Source organism: Cupressus sempervirens, chromosome 3, assembly GCF_028749045.1.
Source record: "Cupressus sempervirens isolate cs-2001-9-10 chromosome 3, ASM2874904v1, whole genome shotgun sequence".
NCBI classification, from domain to species: domain Eukaryota; kingdom Viridiplantae; phylum Streptophyta; class Pinopsida; order Cupressales; family Cupressaceae; genus Cupressus; species Cupressus sempervirens.
The window spans coordinates 585,967,238-585,983,518 of NC_143120.1; the positions used below are offsets into that span (position 1 = coordinate 585,967,238).

Genomic DNA, 16,281 nt, shown 5'->3' on the forward strand with positions numbered 1-16,281 from the left:
TAAAGAATACAATGTTTATTTCGGGATGATCTCGCGGGTAATGACCATGTTGAAGTGTATGTGAGGATTAGAGGCCCCCAATTTCACATATACATTTTCTGCATTTTTTTTGTTTTGTCCATACAAGCTTCCAGATTTTCGCATGAGAAAGCTATTTTTTTGCACAAAGACTTGAAGATTTTGCATCTTCCTCTACACTTTCTCGAGCAAAAAAGTTCGTAATTGTGTGGGTTCTCGCGCTATGCACACGATTTTTCTTGCGCAGGTCTGTGCATGAATTCGCACATAATTTTGCAACAGTAATGCAGAATATAGTTTTTCAAGTTCCAGTTTATCGAGCTGTTTTCTGAAGCATTTTTTTTCTTCTTCTGATTTTTGTAGTTATTCATGTATTTATCTGTAGCTTAACTTAACAGTGGTGTGCAGGACGTTTTGAAAAATCTATAGTTAAATTTATAAATTTATAAAAAGAAAAATTTTTTATAAAAAAAACCGAGTGCCGGATAAGGTGCGTTCTCAGTGTCGAAGTGATTTTTACTCTCCCGTGCATTCTGGGTGCTCGATAAGGTGCGCTCCGAGTGCTCCATAAGGCGCGTCCTATACAAGGTTGCATTATGATGCATGGGCTAACACGAGGGTGTGAGAGTTTGATGTCGGGTGCGATCATACCAGCGTTAGTGCACCGGATCCCATCAGAACTCCGCAGTTAAGCGCGCTTGGGCCGGAGTAGTACTGGGATGGGTGACCTCCCGGGAAGTCCCGGTGTTGCACCCTTCTTTTACTTTTTTGAGCAACTTATGCCGAAATTTCTACCGACTTTGCTGACATTTGCATAGCTTAATTTCTTTCATTGTAATATCGTTTGGATTTTAAATATGCATTCATTTAGCAGACTATATTTCTTCATTTCTTAGATTGATAATTGCATCTCTCATCTAGATTAATTGCACTTTCATTTACCTACATAAATCCTTCGTTCTAGAGGTCCGGTTGCCCGATTCTTGTTCTGAGAGCAAAGGCATAATCTTTCTAGTTAGAAGGCAACATGTCGCTTTGTTAGACTTTTCGAATAAAGAATACAATGTTTATTTCGGGATGATCTCGCGGGTAATGACCATGTTGAAGTGTATGTGAGGATTAGAGGCCCCCAATTTCACATATACATTTTCTGCATTTTTTTTGTTTTGTCCATACAAGCTTCCAGATTTTCGCATGAGAAAGCTATTTTTTTGCACAAAGACTTGAAGATTTTGCATCTTCCTCTACACTTTCTCGAGCAAAAAAGTTCGTAATTGTGTGGGTTCTCGCGCTATGCACACGATTTTTCTTGCGCAGGTCTGTGCATGAATTCGCACATAATTTTGCAACAGCAATGCAGAATATAGTTTTTCAAGTTCCAGTTTATCGAGCTGTTTTCTGAAGCATTTTTTTTCTTCTTCTGATTTTTGTAGTTATTCATGTATTTATCTGTAGCTTAACTTAACAGTGGTGTGCAGGACGTTTTGAAAAATCTATAGTTAAATTTATAAATTTATAAAAAGAAAAATTTTTTATAAAAAAAACCGAGTGCCGGATAAGGTGCGTTCTCAGTGTCGAAGTGATTTTTACTCTCCCGTGCATTCTGGGTGCTCGATAAGGTGCGCTCCGAGTGCTCCATAAGGCGCGTCCTATACAAGGTTGCATTATGATGCATGGGCTAACACGAGGGTGTGAGAGTTTGATGTCGGGTGCGATCATACCAGCGTTAGTGCACCAGATCCCATCAGAACTCCGCAGTTAAGCGCGCTTGGGCCGGAGTAGTACTGGGATGGGTGACCTCCCGGGAAGTCCCGGTGTTGCACCCTTCTTTTACTTTTTTGAGCAACTTATGCCGAAATTTCTACCGACTTTGCTGACATTTGCATAGCTTAATTTCTTTCATTGTAATATCGTTTGGATTTTAAATATGCATTCATTTAGCATACTATATTTCTTCATTTCTTAGATTGATAATTGCATCTCTCATCTAGATTAATTGCACTTTCATTTACCTACATAAATCCTTCGTTCTAGAGGTCCGGTTGCCCGATTCTTGTTCTGAGAGCAAAGGCATAATCTTTCTAGTTAGAAGGCAACATGTCGCTTTGTTAGACTTTTCGAATAAAGAATACAATGTTTATTTCGGGATGATCTCGCGGGTAATGACCATGTTGAAGTGTATGTGAGGATTAGAGGCCCCCAATTTCACATATACATTTTCTGCATTTTTTTTGTTTTGTCCATACAAGCTTCCAGATTTTCGCATGAGAAAGCTATTTTTTTGCACAAAGACTTGAAGATTTTGCATCTTCCTCTACACTTTCTCGAGCAAAAAAGTTCGTAATTGTGTGGGTTCTCGCGCTATGCACACGATTTTTCTTGCGCAGGTCTGTGCATGAATTCGCACATAATTTTGCAACAGCAATGCAGAATATAGTTTTTCAAGTTCCAGTTTATCGAGCTGTTTTCTGAAGCATTTTTTTTCTTCTTCTGATTTTTGTAGTTATTCATGTATTTATCTGTAGCTTAACTTAACAGTGGTGTGCAGGACGTTTTGAAAAATCTATAGTTAAATTTATAAATTTATAAAAAGAAAAATTTTTTATAAAAAAAACCGAGTGCCGGATAAGGTGCGTTCTCAGTGTCGAAGTGATTTTTACTCTCCCGTGCATTCTGGGTGCTCGATAAGGTGCGCTCCGAGTGCTCCATAAGGCGCGTCCTATACAAGGTTGCATTATGATGCATGGGCTAACACGAGGGTGTGAGAGTTTGATGTCGGGTGCGATCATACCAGCGTTAGTGCACCGGATCCCATCAGAACTCCGCAGTTAAGCGCGCTTGGGCCAGAGTAGTACTGGGATGGGTGACCTCCCGGGAAGTCCCGGTGTTGCACCCTTCTTTTACTTTTTTGAGCAACTTATGCCGAAATTTCTACCGACTTTGCTGACATTTGCATAGCTTAATTTCTTTCATTGTAATATCGTTTGGATTTTAAATATGCATTCATTTAGCATACTATATTTCTTCATTTCTTAGATTGATAATTGCATCTCTCATCTAGATTAATTGCACTTTCATTTACCTACATAAATCCTTCGTTCTAGAGGTCCGGTTGCCCGATTCTTGTTCTGAGAGCAAAGGCATAATCTTTCTAGTTAGAAGGCAACATGTCGCTTTGTTAGACTTTTCGAATAAAGAATACAATGTTTATTTCGGGATGATCTCGCGGGTAATGACCATGTTGAAGTGTATGTGAGGATTAGAGGCCCCCAATTTCACATATACATTTTCTGCATTTTTTTTGTTTTGTCCATACAAGCTTCCAGATTTTCGCATGAGAAAGCTATTTTTTTGCACAAAGACTTGAAGATTTTGCATCTTCCTCTACACTTTCTCGAGCAAAAAAGTTCGTAATTGTGTGGGTTCTCGCGCTATGCACACGATTTTTCTTGCGCAGGTCTGTGCATGAATTCGCACATAATTTTGCAACAGCAATGCAGAATATAGTTTTTCAAGTTCCAGTTTATCGAGCTGTTTTCTGAAGCATTTTTTTTCTTCTTCTGATTTTTGTAGTTATTCATGTATTTATCTGTAGCTTAACTTAACAGTGGTGTGCAGGACGTTTTGAAAAATCTATAGTTAAATTTATAAATTTATAAAAAGAAAAATTTTTTATAAAAAAAACCGAGTGCCGGATAAGGTGCGTTCTCAGTGTCGAAGTGATTTTTACTCTCCCGTGCATTCTGGGTGCTCGATAAGGTGCGCTCCGAGTGCTCCATAAGGCGCGTCCTATACAAGGTTGCATTATGATGCATGGGCTAACACGAGGGTGTGAGAGTTTGATGTCGGGTGCGATCATACCAGCGTTAGTGCACCGGATCCCATCAGAACTCCGCAGTTAAGCGCGCTTGGGCCGGAGTAGTACTGGGATGGGTGACCTCCCGGGAAGTCCCGGTGTTGCACCCTTCTTTTACTTTTTTGAGCAACTTATGCCGAAATTTCTACCGACTTTGCTGACATTTGCATAGCTTAATTTCTTTCATTGTAATATCGTTTGGATTTTAAATATGCATTCATTTAGCATACTATATTTCTTCATTTCTTAGATTGATAATTGCATCTCTCATCTAGATTAATTGCACTTTCATTTACCTACATAAATCCTTCGTTCTAGAGGTCCGGTTGCCCGATTCTTGTTCTGAGAGCAAAGGCATAATCTTTCTAGTTAGAAGGCAACATGTCGCTTTGTTAGACTTTTCGAATAAAGAATACAATGTTTATTTCGGGATGATCTCGCGGGTAATGACCATGTTGAAGTGTATGTGAGGATTAGAGGCCCCCAATTTCACATATACATTTTCTGCATTTTTTTTGTTTTGTCCATACAAGCTTCCAGATTTTCGCATGAGAAAGCTATTTTTTTGCACAAAGACTTGAAGATTTTGCATCTTCCTCTACACTTTCTCGAGCAAAAAAGTTCGTAATTGTGTGGGTTCTCGCGCTATGCACACGATTTTTCTTGCGCAGGTCTGTGCATGAATTCGCACATAATTTTGCAACAGCAATGCAGAATATAGTTTTTCAAGTTCCAGTTTATCGAGCTGTTTTCTGAAGCATTTTTTTTCTTCTTCTGATTTTTGTAGTTATTCATGTATTTATCTGTAGCTTAACTTAACAGTGGTGTGCAGGACGTTTTGAAAAATCTATAGTTAAATTTATAAATTTATAAAAAGAAAAATTTTTTATAAAAAAAATCGAGTGCCGGATAAGGTGCGTTCTCAGTGTCGAAGTGATTTTTACTCTCCCGTGCATTCTGGGTGCTCGATAAGGTGCGCTCCGAGTGCTCCATAAGGCGCGTCCTATACAAGGTTGCATTATGATGCATGGGCTAACACGAGGGTGTGAGAGTTTGATGTCGGGTGCGATCATACCAGCGTTAGTGCACCGGATCCCATCAGAACTCCGCAGTTAAGCGCGCTTGGGCCGGAGTAGTACTGGGATGGGTGACCTCCCGGGAAGTCCCGGTGTTGCACCCTTCTTTTACTTTTTTGAGCAACTTATGCCGAAATTTCTACCGACTTTGCTGACATTTGCATAGCTTAATTTCTTTCATTGTAATATCGTTTGGATTTTAAATATGCATTCATTTAGCATACTATATTTCTTCATTTCTTAGATTGATAATTGCATCTCTCATCTAGATTAATTGCACTTTCATTTACCTACATAAATCCTTCGTTCTAGAGGTCCGGTTGCCCGATTCTTGTTCTGAGAGCAAAGGCATAATCTTTCTAGTTAGAAGGCAACATGTCGCTTTGTTAGACTTTTCGAATAAAGAATACAATGTTTATTTCGGGATGATCTCGCGGGTAATGACCATGTTGAAGTGTATGTGAGGATTAGAGGCCCCCAATTTCACATATACATTTTCTGCATTTTTTTTGTTTTGTCCATACAAGCTTCCAGATTTTCGCATGAGAAAGCTATTTTTTTGCACAAAGACTTGAAGATTTTGCATCTTCCTCTACACTTTCTCGAGCAAAAAAGTTCGTAATTGTGTGGGTTCTCGCGCTATGCACACGATTTTTCTTGCGCAGGTCTGTGCATGAATTCGCACATAATTTTGCAACAGCAATGCAGAATATAGTTTTTCAAGTTCCAGTTTATCGAGCTGTTTTCTGAAGCATTTTTTTTCTTCTTCTGATTTTTGTAGTTATTCATGTATTTATCTGTAGCTTAACTTAACAGTGGTGTGCAGGACGTTTTGAAAAATCTATAGTTAAATTTATAAATTTATAAAAAGAAAAATTTTTTATAAAAAAAATCGAGTGCCGGATAAGGTGCGTTCTCAGTGTCGAAGTGATTTTTACTCTCCCGTGCATTCTGGGTGCTCGATAAGGTGCGCTCCGAGTGCTCCATAAGGCGCGTCCTATACAAGGTTGCATTATGATGCATGGGCTAACACGAGGGTGTGAGAGTTTGATGTCGGGTGCGATCATACCAGCGTTAGTGCACCGGATCCCATCAGAACTCCGCAGTTAAGCGCGCTTGGGCCGGAGTAGTACTGGGATGGGTGACCTCCCGGGAAGTCCCGGTGTTGCACCCTTCTTTTACTTTTTTGAGCAACTTATGCCGAAATTTCTACCGACTTTGCTGACATTTGCATAGCTTAATTTCTTTCATTGTAATATCGTTTGGATTTTAAATATGCATTCATTTAGCATACTATATTTCTTCATTTCTTAGATTGATAATTGCATCTCTCATCTAGATTAATTGCACTTTCATTTACCTACATAAATCCTTCGTTCTAGAGGTCCGGTTGCCCGATTCTTGTTCTGAGAGCAAAGGCATAATCTTTCTAGTTAGAAGGCAACATGTCGCTTTGTTAGACTTTTCGAATAAAGAATACAATGTTTATTTCGGGATGATCTCGCGGGTAATGACCATGTTGAAGTGTATGTGAGGATTAGAGGCCCCCAATTTCACATATACATTTTCTGCATTTTTTTTGTTTTGTCCATACAAGCTTCCAGATTTTCGCATGAGAAAGCTATTTTTTTGCACAAAGACTTGAAGATTTTGCATCTTCCTCTACACTTTCTCGAGCAAAAAAGTTCGTAATTGTGTGGGTTCTCGCGCTATGCACACGATTTTTCTTGCGCAGGTCTGTGCATGAATTCGCACATAATTTTGCAACAGCAATGCAGAATATAGTTTTTCAAGTTCCAGTTTATCGAGCTGTTTTCTGAAGCATTTTTTTTCTTCTTCTGATTTTTGTAGTTATTCATGTATTTATCTGTAGCTTAACTTAACAGTGGTGTGCAGGACGTTTTGAAAAATCTATAGTTAAATTTATAAATTTATAAAAAGAAAAATTTTTTATAAAAAAAATCGAGTGCCGGATAAGGTGCGTTCTCAGTGTCGAAGTGATTTTTACTCTCCCGTGCATTCTGGGTGCTCGATAAGGTGCGCTCCGAGTGCTCCATAAGGCGCGTCCTATACAAGGTTGCATTATGATGCATGGGCTAACACGAGGGTGTGAGAGTTTGATGTCGGGTGCGATCATACCAGCGTTAGTGCACCGGATCCCATCAGAACTCCGCAGTTAAGCGCGCTTGGGCCGGAGTAGTACTGGGATGGGTGACCTCCCGGGAAGTCCCGGTGTTGCACCCTTCTTTTACTTTTTTGAGCAACTTATGCCGAAATTTCTACCGACTTTGCTGACATTTGCATAGCTTAATTTCTTTCATTGTAATATCGTTTGGATTTTAAATATGCATTCATTTAGCAGACTATATTTCTTCATTTCTTAGATTGATAATTGCATCTCTCATCTAGATTAATTGCACTTTCATTTACCTACATAAATCCTTCGTTCTAGAGGTCCGGTTGCCCGATTCTTGTTCTGAGAGCAAAGGCATAATCTTTCTAGTTAGAAGGCAACATGTCGCTTTGTTAGACTTTTCGAATAAAGAATACAATGTTTATTTCGGGATGATCTCGCGGGTAATGACCATGTTGAAGTGTATGTGAGGATTAGAGGCCCCCAATTTCACATATACATTTTCTGCATTTTTTTTGTTTTGTCCATACAAGCTTCCAGATTTTCGCATGAGAAAGCTATTTTTTTGCACAAAGACTTGAAGATTTTGCATCTTCCTCTACACTTTCTCGAGCAAAAAAGTTCGTAATTGTGTGGGTTCTCGCGCTATGCACACGATTTTTCTTGCGCAGGTCTGTGCATGAATTCGCACATAATTTTGCAACAGTAATGCAGAATATAGTTTTTCAAGTTCCAGTTTATCGAGCTGTTTTCTGAAGCATTTTTTTTCTTCTTCTGATTTTTGTAGTTATTCATGTATTTATCTGTAGCTTAACTTAACAGTGGTGTGCAGGACGTTTTGAAAAATCTATAGTTAAATTTATAAATTTATAAAAAGAAATTTTTTTTATAAAAAAAACCGAGTGCCGGATAAGGTGCGTTCTCAGTGTCGAAGTGATTTTTACTCTCCCGTGCATTCTGGGTGCTCGATAAGGTGCGCTCCGAGTGCTCCATAAGGCGCGTCCTATACAAGGTTGCATTATGATGCATGGGCTAACACGAGGGTGTGAGAGTTTGATGTCGGGTGCGATCATACCAGCGTTAGTGCACCGGATCCCATCAGAACTCCGCAGTTAAGCGCGCTTGGGCCGGAGTAGTACTGGGATGGGTGACCTCCCGGGAAGTCCCGGTGTTGCACCCTTCTTTTACTTTTTTGAGCAACTTATGCCGAAATTTCTACCGACTTTGCTGACATTTGCATAGCTTAATTTCTTTCATTGTAATATCGTTTGGATTTTAAATATGCATTCATTTAGCATACTATATTTCTTCATTTCTTAGATTGATAATTGCATCTCTCATCTAGATTAATTGCACTTTCATTTACCTACATAAATCCTTCGTTCTAGAGGTCCGGTTGCCCGATTCTTGTTCTGAGAGCAAAGGCATAATCTTTCTAGTTAGAAGGCAACATGTCGCTTTGTTAGACTTTTCGAATAAAGAATACAATGTTTATTTCGGGATGATCTCGCGGGTAATGACCATGTTGAAGTGTATGTGAGGATTAGAGGCCCCCAATTTCACATATACATTTTCTGCATTTTTTTTGTTTTGTCCATACAAGCTTCCAGATTTTCGCATGAGAAAGCTATTTTTTTGCACAAAGACTTGAAGATTTTGCATCTTCCTCTACACTTTCTCGAGCAAAAAAGTTCGTAATTGTGTGGGTTCTCGCGCTATGCACACGATTTTTCTTGCGCAGGTCTGTGCATGAATTCGCACATAATTTTGCAACAGTAATGCAGAATATAGTTTTTCAAGTTCCAGTTTATCGAGCTGTTTTCTGAAGCATTTTTTTTCTTCTTCTGATTTTTGTAGTTATTCATGTATTTATCTGTAGCTTAACTTAACAGTGGTGTGCAGGACGTTTTGAAAAATCTATAGTTAAATTTATAAATTTATAAAAAGAAAATTTTTTTATAAAAAAAACCGAGTGCCGGATAAGGTGCGTTCTCAGTGTCGAAGCCATTTTTACTCTCCCGTGCATTCTGGGTGCTCGATAAGGTGCGCTCCGAGTGCTCCATAAGGCGCGTCCTATACAAGGTTGCATTATGATGCATGGGCTAACACGAGGGTGTGAGAGTTTGATGTCGGGTGCGATCATACCAGCGTTAGTGCACCGGATCCCATCAGAACTCCGCAGTTAAGCGCGCTTGGGCCGGAGTAGTACTGGGATGGGTGACCTCCCGGGAAGTCCCGGTGTTGCACCCTTCTTTTACTTTTTTGAGCAACTTATGCCGAAATTTCTACCGACTTTGCTGACATTTGCATAGCTTAATTTCTTTCATTGTAATATCGTTTGGATTTTGAATATGCATTCATTTAGCATACTATATTTCTTCATTTCTTAGATTGATAATTGCATCTCTCATCTAGATTAATTGCACTTTCATTTACCTACATAAATCCTTCGTTCTAGAGGTCCGGTTGCCCGATTCTTGTTCTGAGAGCAAAGGCATAATCTTTCTAGTTAGAAGGCAACATGTCGCTTTGTTAGACTTTTCGAATAAAGAATACAATGTTTATTTCGGGATGATCTCGCGGGTAATGACCATGTTGAAGTGTATGTGAGGATTAGAGGCCCCCAATTTCACATATACATTTTCTGCATTTTTTTTGTTTTGTCCATACAAGCTTCCAGATTTTCGCATGAGAAAGCTATTTTTTTGCACAAAGACTTGAAGATTTTGCATCTTCCTCTACACTTTCTCGAGCAAAAAAGTTCGTAATTGTGTGGGTTCTCGCGCTATGCACACGATTTTTCTTGCGCAGGTCTGTGCATGAATTCGCACATAATTTTGCAACAGTAATGCAGAATATAGTTTTTCAAGTTCCAGTTTATCGAGCTGTTTTCTGAAGCATTTTTTTTCTTCTTCTGATTTTTGTAGTTATTCATGTATTTATCTGTAGCTTAACTTAACAGTGGTGTGCAGGACGTTTTGAAAAATCTATAGTTAAATTTATAAATTTATAAAAAGAAAATTTTTTTATAAAAAAAACCGAGTGCCGGATAAGGTGCGTTCTCAGTGTCGAAGCCATTTTTACTCTCCCGTGCATTCTGGGTGCTCGATAAGGTGCGCTCCGAGTGCTCCATAAGGCGCGTCCTATACAAGGTTGCATTATGATGCATGGGCTAACACGAGGGTGTGAGAGTTTGATGTCGGGTGCGATCATACCAGCGTTAGTGCACCGGATCCCATCAGAACTCCGCAGTTAAGCGCGCTTGGGCCGGAGTAGTACTGGGATGGGTGACCTCCCGGGAAGTCCCGGTGTTGCACCCTTCTTTTACTTTTTTGAGCAACTTATGCCGAAATTTCTACCGACTTTGCTGACATTTGCATAGCTTAATTTCTTTCATTGTAATATCGTTTGGATTTTGAATATGCATTCATTTAGCATACTATATTTCTTCATTTCTTAGATTGATAATTGCATCTCTCATCTAGATTAATTGCACTTTCATTTACCTACATAAATCCTTCGTTCTAGAGGTCCGGTTGCCCGATTCTTGTTCTGAGAGCAAAGGCATAATCTTTCTAGTTAGAAGGCAACATGTCGCTTTGTTAGACTTTTCGAATAAAGAATACAATGTTTATTTCGGGATGATCTCGCGGGTAATGACCATGTTGAAGTGTATGTGAGGATTAGAGGCCCCCAATTTCACATATACATTTTCTGCATTTTTTTTGTTTTGTCCATACAAGCTTCCAGATTTTCGCATGAGAAAGCTATTTTTTTGCACAAAGACTTGAAGATTTTGCATCTTCCTCTACACTTTCTCGAGCAAAAAAGTTCGTAATTGTGTGGGTTCTCGCGCTATGCACACGATTTTTCTTGCGCAGGTCTGTGCATGAATTCGCACATAATTTTGCAACAGTAATGCAGAATATAGTTTTTCAAGTTCCAGTTTATCGAGCTGTTTTCTGAAGCATTTTTTTTCTTCTTCTGATTTTTGTAGTTATTCATGTATTTATCTGTAGCTTAACTTAACAGTGGTGTGCAGGACGTTTTGAAAAATCTATAGTTAAATTTATAAATTTATAAAAAGAAAATTTTTTTATAAAAAAAACCGAGTGCCGGATAAGGTGCGTTCTCAGTGTCGAAGTGATTTTTACTCTCCCGTGCATTCTGGGTGCTCGATAAGGTGCGCTCCGAGTGCTCCATAAGGCGCGTCCTATACAAGGTTGCATTATGATGCATGGGCTAACACGAGGGTGTGAGAGTTTGATGTCGGGTGCGATCATACCAGCGTTAGTGCACCGGATCCCATCAGAACTCCGCAGTTAAGCGCGCTTGGGCCGGAGTAGTACTGGGATGGGTGACCTCCCGGGAAGTCCCGGTGTTGCACCCTTCTTTTACTTTTTTGAGCAACTTATGCCGAAATTTCTACCGACTTTGCTGACATTTGCATAGCTTAATTTCTTTCATTGTAATATCGTTTGGATTTTGAATATGCATTCATTTAGCATACTATATTTCTTCATTTCTTAGATTGATAATTGCATCTCTCATCTAGATTAATTGCACTTTCATTTACCTACATAAATCCTTCGTTCTAGAGGTCCGGTTGCCCGATTCTTGTTCTGAGAGCAAAGGCATAATCTTTCTAGTTAGAAGGCAACATGTCGCTTTGTTAGACTTTTCGAATAAAGAATACAATGTTTATTTCGGGATGATCTCGCGGGTAATGACCATGTTGAAGTGTATGTGAGGATTAGAGGCCCCCAATTTCACATATACATTTTCTGCATTTTTTTTGTTTTGTCCATACAAGCTTCCAGATTTTCGCATGAGAAAGCTATTTTTTTGCACAAAGACTTGAAGATTTTGCATCTTCCTCTACACTTTCTCGAGCAAAAAAGTTCGTAATTGTGTGGGTTCTCGCGCTATGCACACGATTTTTCTTGCGCAGGTCTGTGCATGAATTCGCACATAATTTTGCAACAGTAATGCAGAATATAGTTTTTCAAGTTCCAGTTTATCGAGCTGTTTTCTGAAGCATTTTTTTTCTTCTTCTGATTTTTGTAGTTATTCATGTATTTATCTGTAGCTTAACTTAACAGTGGTGTGCAGGACGTTTTGAAAAATCTATAGTTAAATTTATAAATTTATAAAAAGAAAATTTTTTTATAAAAAAAACCGAGTGCCGGATAAGGTGCGTTCTCAGTGTCGAAGTGATTTTTACTCTCCCGTGCATTCTGGGTGCTCGATAAGGTGCGCTCCGAGTGCTCCATAAGGCGCGTCCTATACAAGGTTGCATTATGATGCATGGGCTAACACGAGGGTGTGAGAGTTTGATGTCGGGTGCGATCATACCAGCGTTAGTGCACCGGATCCCATCAGAACTCCGCAGTTAAGCGCGCTTGGGCCGGAGTAGTACTGGGATGGGTGACCTCCCGAGAAGTCCCGGTGTTGCACCCTTCTTTTACTTTTTTGAGCAACTTATGCCGAAATTTCTACCGACTTTGCTGACATTTGCATAGCTTAATTTCTTTCATTGTAATATCGTTTGGATTTTGAATATGCATTCATTTAGCATACTATATTTCTTCATTTCTTAGATTGATAATTGCATCTCTCATCTAGATTAATTGCACTTTCATTTACCTACATAAATCCTTCGTTCTAGAGGTCCGGTTGCCCGATTCTTGTTCTGAGAGCAAAGGCATAATCTTTCTAGTTAGAAGGCAACATGTCGCTTTGTTAGACTTTTCGAATAAAGAATACAATGTTTATTTCGGGATGATCTCGCGGGTAATGACCATGTTGAAGTGTATGTGAGGATTAGAGGCCCCCAATTTCACATATACATTTTCTGCATTTTTTTTGTTTTGTCCATACAAGCTTCCAGATTTTCGCATGAGAAAGCTATTTTTTTGCACAAAGACTTGAAGATTTTGCATCTTCCTCTACACTTTCTCGAGCAAAAAAGTTCGTAATTGTGTGGGTTCTCGCGCTATGCACACGATTTTTCTTGCGCAGGTCTGTGCATGAATTCGCACATAATTTTGCAACAGTAATGCAAAATATAGTTTTTCAAGTTCCAGTTTATCGAGCTGTTTTCTGAAGCATTTTTTTTCTTCTTCTGATTTTTGTAGTTATTCATGTATTTATCTGTAGCTTAACTTAACAGTGGTGTGCAGGACGTTTTGAAAAATCTATAGTTAAATTTATAAATTTATAAAAAGAAAATTTTTTTATAAAAAAAACCGAGTGCCGGATAAGGTGCGTTCTCAGTGTCGAAGTGATTTTTACTCTCCCGTGCATTCTGGGTGCTCGATAAGGTGCGCTCCGAGTGCTCCATAAGGCGCGTCCTATACAAGGTTGCATTATGATGCATGGGCTAACACGAGGGTGTGAGAGTTTGATGTCGGGTGCGATCATACCAGCGTTAGTGCACCGGATCCCATCAGAACTCCGCAGTTAAGCGCGCTTGGGCCGGAGTAGTACTGGGATGGGTGACCTCCCGGGAAGTCCCGGTGTTGCACCCTTCTTTTACTTTTTTGAGCAACTTATGCCGAAATTTCTACCGACTTTGCTGACATTTGCATAGCTTAATTTCTTTCATTGTAATATCGTTTGGATTTTGAATATGCATTCATTTAGCATACTATATTTCTTCATTTCTTAGATTGATAATTGCATCTCTCATCTAGATTAATTGCACTTTCATTTACCTACATAAATCCTTCGTTCTAGAGGTACGGTTGCCCGATTCTTGTTCTGAGAGCAAAGGCATAATCTTTCTAGTTAGAAGGCAACATGTCGCTTTGTTAGACTTTTCGAATAAAGAATACAATGTTTATTTCGGGATGATCTCACGGGTAATGACCATGTTGAAGTGTATGTGAGGATTAGAGGCCCCCAATTTCACATATACATTTTCTGCATTTTTTTTGTTTTGTCCATACAAGCTTCCAGATTTTCGCATGAGAAAGCTATTTTTTTGCACAAAGACTTGAAGATTTTGCATCTTCCTCTACACTTTCTCGAGCAAAAAAGTTCGTAATTGTGTGGGTTCTCGCGCTATGCACACGATTTTTCTTGCGCAGGTCTGTGCATGAATTCGCACATAATTTTGCAACAGTAATGCAGAATATAGTTTTTCAAGTTCCAGTTTATCGAGCTGTTTTCTGAAGCATTTTTTTTCTTCTTCTGATTTTTGTAGTTATTCATGTATTTATCTGTAGCTTAACTTAACAGTGGTGTGCAGGACGTTTTGAAAAATCTATAGTTAAATTTATAAATTTATAAAAAGAAAAATTTTTTATAAAAAAAACCGAGTGCCGGATAAGGTGCGTTCTCAGTGTCGAAGTGATTTTTACTCTCCCGTGCATTCTGGGTGCTCGATAAGGTGCGCTCCGAGTGCTCCATAAGGCGCGTCCTATACAAGGTTGCATTATGATGCATGGGCTAACACGAGGGTGTGAGAGTTTGATGTCGGGTGCGATCATACCAGCGTTAGTGCACCGGATCCCATCAGAACTCCGCAGTTAAGCGCGCTTGGGCCGGAGTAGTACTGGGATGGGTGACCTCCCGGGAAGTCCCGGTGTTGCACCCTTCTTTTACTTTTTTGAGCAACTTATGCCGAAATTTCTACCGACTTTGCTGACATTTGCATAGCTTAATTTCTTTCATTGTAATATCGTTTGGATTTTAAATATGCATTCATTTAGCATACTATATTTCTTCATTTCTTAGATTGATAATTGCATCTCTCATCTAGATTAATTGCACTTTCATTTACCTACATAAATCCTTCGTTCTAGAGGTCCGGTTGCCCGATTCTTGTTCTGAGAGCAAAGGCATAATCTTTCTAGTTAGAAGGCAACATGTCGCTTTGTTAGACTTTTCGAATAAAGAATACAATGTTTATTTCGGGATGATCTCGCGGGTAATGACCATGTTGAAGTGTATGTGAGGATTAGAGGCCCCCAATTTCACATATACATTTTCTGCATTTTTTTTGTTTTGTCCATACAAGCTTCCAGATTTTCGCATGAGAAAGCTATTTTTTTGCACAAAGACTTGAAGATTTTGCATCTTCCTCTACACTTTCTCGAGCAAAAAAGTTCGTAATTGTGTGGGTTCTCGCGCTATGCACACGATTTTTCTTGCGCAGGTCTGTGCATGAATTCGCACATAATTTTGCAACAGTAATGCAGAATATAGTTTTTCAAGTTCCAGTTTATCGAGCTGTTTTCTGAAGAATTTTTTTTCTTCTTCTGATTTTTGTAGTTATTCATGTATTTATCTGTAGCTTAACTTAACAGTGGTGTGCAGGACGTTTTGAAAAATCTATAGTTAAATTTATAAATTTATAAAAAGAAAATTTTTTTATAAAAAAAACCGAGTGCCGGATAAGGTGCGTTCTCAGTGTCGAAGTGATTTTTACTCTCCCGTGCATTCTGGGTGCTCGATAAGGTGCGCTCCGAGTGCTCCATAAGGCGCGTCCTATACAAGGTTGCATTATGATGCATGGGCTAAAACGAGGGTGTGAGAGTTTGATGTCGGGTGCGATCATACCAGCGTTAGTGCACCGGATCCCATCAGAACTCCGCAGTTAAGCGCGCTTGGGCCGGAGTAGTACTGGGATGGGTGACCTCCCGGGAAGTCCCGGTGTTGCACCCTTCTTTTACTTTTTTGAGCAACTTATGCCGAAATTTCTACCGACTTTGCTGACATTTGCATAGCTTAATTTCTTTCATTGTAATATCGTTTGGATTTTAAATATGCATTCATTTAGCATACTATATTTCTTCATTTCTTAGATTGATAATTGCATCTCTCATCTAGATTAATTGCACTTTCATTTACCTACATAAATCCTTCGTTCTAGAGGTCCGGTTGCCCGATTCTTGTTCTGAGAGCAAAGGCATAATCTTTCTAGTTAGAAGGCAACATGTCGCTTTGTTAGACTTTTCGAATAAAGAATACAATGTTTATTTCGGGATGATCTCGCGGGTAATGACCATGTTGAAGTGTATGTGAGGATTAGAGGCCCCCAATTTCACATATACATTTTCTGCATTTTTTTTGTTTTGTCCATACAAGCTTCCAGATTTTCGCATGAGAAAGCTATTTTTTTGCACAAAGACTTGAAGATTTTGCATCTTCCTCTACACTTTCTCGAGCAAAAAAGTTCGTAATTGTGTGGG

General features: G+C 39.1%; 15 non-coding genes across 15 annotated transcripts; all 15 read left to right on the plus strand.

Annotated features, from left to right (window-relative positions):
- The first annotated feature begins 655 nt into the window (after positions 1 to 655).
- Positions 656 to 774, plus strand: LOC149567900 (5S ribosomal RNA). Its single transcript, XR_016363051.1, has one exon. It is a non-coding gene; the product is annotated as a 5S ribosomal RNA (ribosomal RNA).
- Positions 775 to 1,725: 951 nt separating this feature from the next.
- LOC149567901 (5S ribosomal RNA) lies at positions 1,726 to 1,844 on the plus strand. The gene has a single exon (XR_016363234.1). It is a non-coding gene; the product is annotated as a 5S ribosomal RNA (ribosomal RNA).
- A 951-nt stretch (positions 1,845 to 2,795) lies between these two features.
- LOC149567902 (5S ribosomal RNA) lies at positions 2,796 to 2,914 on the plus strand. Its single transcript, XR_016363218.1, has one exon. It is a non-coding gene; the product is annotated as a 5S ribosomal RNA (ribosomal RNA).
- Positions 2,915 to 3,865: 951 nt separating this feature from the next.
- Positions 3,866 to 3,984, plus strand: LOC149567903 (5S ribosomal RNA). Its single transcript, XR_016363052.1, has one exon. It is a non-coding gene; the product is annotated as a 5S ribosomal RNA (ribosomal RNA).
- A 951-nt stretch (positions 3,985 to 4,935) lies between these two features.
- LOC149567904 (5S ribosomal RNA) lies at positions 4,936 to 5,054 on the plus strand. Its single transcript, XR_016363053.1, has one exon. It is a non-coding gene; the product is annotated as a 5S ribosomal RNA (ribosomal RNA).
- Positions 5,055 to 6,005: 951 nt separating this feature from the next.
- On the plus strand, positions 6,006 to 6,124 carry LOC149567905 (5S ribosomal RNA). Its single transcript, XR_016363054.1, has one exon. It is a non-coding gene; the product is annotated as a 5S ribosomal RNA (ribosomal RNA).
- Positions 6,125 to 7,075: 951 nt separating this feature from the next.
- Positions 7,076 to 7,194, plus strand: LOC149567906 (5S ribosomal RNA). Its single transcript, XR_016363056.1, has one exon. It is a non-coding gene; the product is annotated as a 5S ribosomal RNA (ribosomal RNA).
- A 951-nt stretch (positions 7,195 to 8,145) lies between these two features.
- Positions 8,146 to 8,264, plus strand: LOC149567907 (5S ribosomal RNA). Its single transcript, XR_016363057.1, has one exon. It is a non-coding gene; the product is annotated as a 5S ribosomal RNA (ribosomal RNA).
- A 951-nt stretch (positions 8,265 to 9,215) lies between these two features.
- Positions 9,216 to 9,334, plus strand: LOC149567908 (5S ribosomal RNA). Its single transcript, XR_016363058.1, has one exon. It is a non-coding gene; the product is annotated as a 5S ribosomal RNA (ribosomal RNA).
- Positions 9,335 to 10,285: 951 nt separating this feature from the next.
- Positions 10,286 to 10,404, plus strand: LOC149567909 (5S ribosomal RNA). Its single transcript, XR_016363059.1, has one exon. It is a non-coding gene; the product is annotated as a 5S ribosomal RNA (ribosomal RNA).
- Positions 10,405 to 11,355: 951 nt separating this feature from the next.
- LOC149567910 (5S ribosomal RNA) lies at positions 11,356 to 11,474 on the plus strand. The gene has a single exon (XR_016363060.1). It is a non-coding gene; the product is annotated as a 5S ribosomal RNA (ribosomal RNA).
- Positions 11,475 to 12,425: 951 nt separating this feature from the next.
- Positions 12,426 to 12,544, plus strand: LOC149567911 (5S ribosomal RNA). The gene has a single exon (XR_016363221.1). It is a non-coding gene; the product is annotated as a 5S ribosomal RNA (ribosomal RNA).
- Positions 12,545 to 13,495: 951 nt separating this feature from the next.
- On the plus strand, positions 13,496 to 13,614 carry LOC149567912 (5S ribosomal RNA). The gene has a single exon (XR_016363061.1). It is a non-coding gene; the product is annotated as a 5S ribosomal RNA (ribosomal RNA).
- A 951-nt stretch (positions 13,615 to 14,565) lies between these two features.
- Positions 14,566 to 14,684, plus strand: LOC149567913 (5S ribosomal RNA). Its single transcript, XR_016363062.1, has one exon. It is a non-coding gene; the product is annotated as a 5S ribosomal RNA (ribosomal RNA).
- A 951-nt stretch (positions 14,685 to 15,635) lies between these two features.
- Positions 15,636 to 15,754, plus strand: LOC149567914 (5S ribosomal RNA). The gene has a single exon (XR_016363063.1). It is a non-coding gene; the product is annotated as a 5S ribosomal RNA (ribosomal RNA).
- The last annotated feature ends 527 nt before the right edge of the window (positions 15,755 to 16,281 follow it).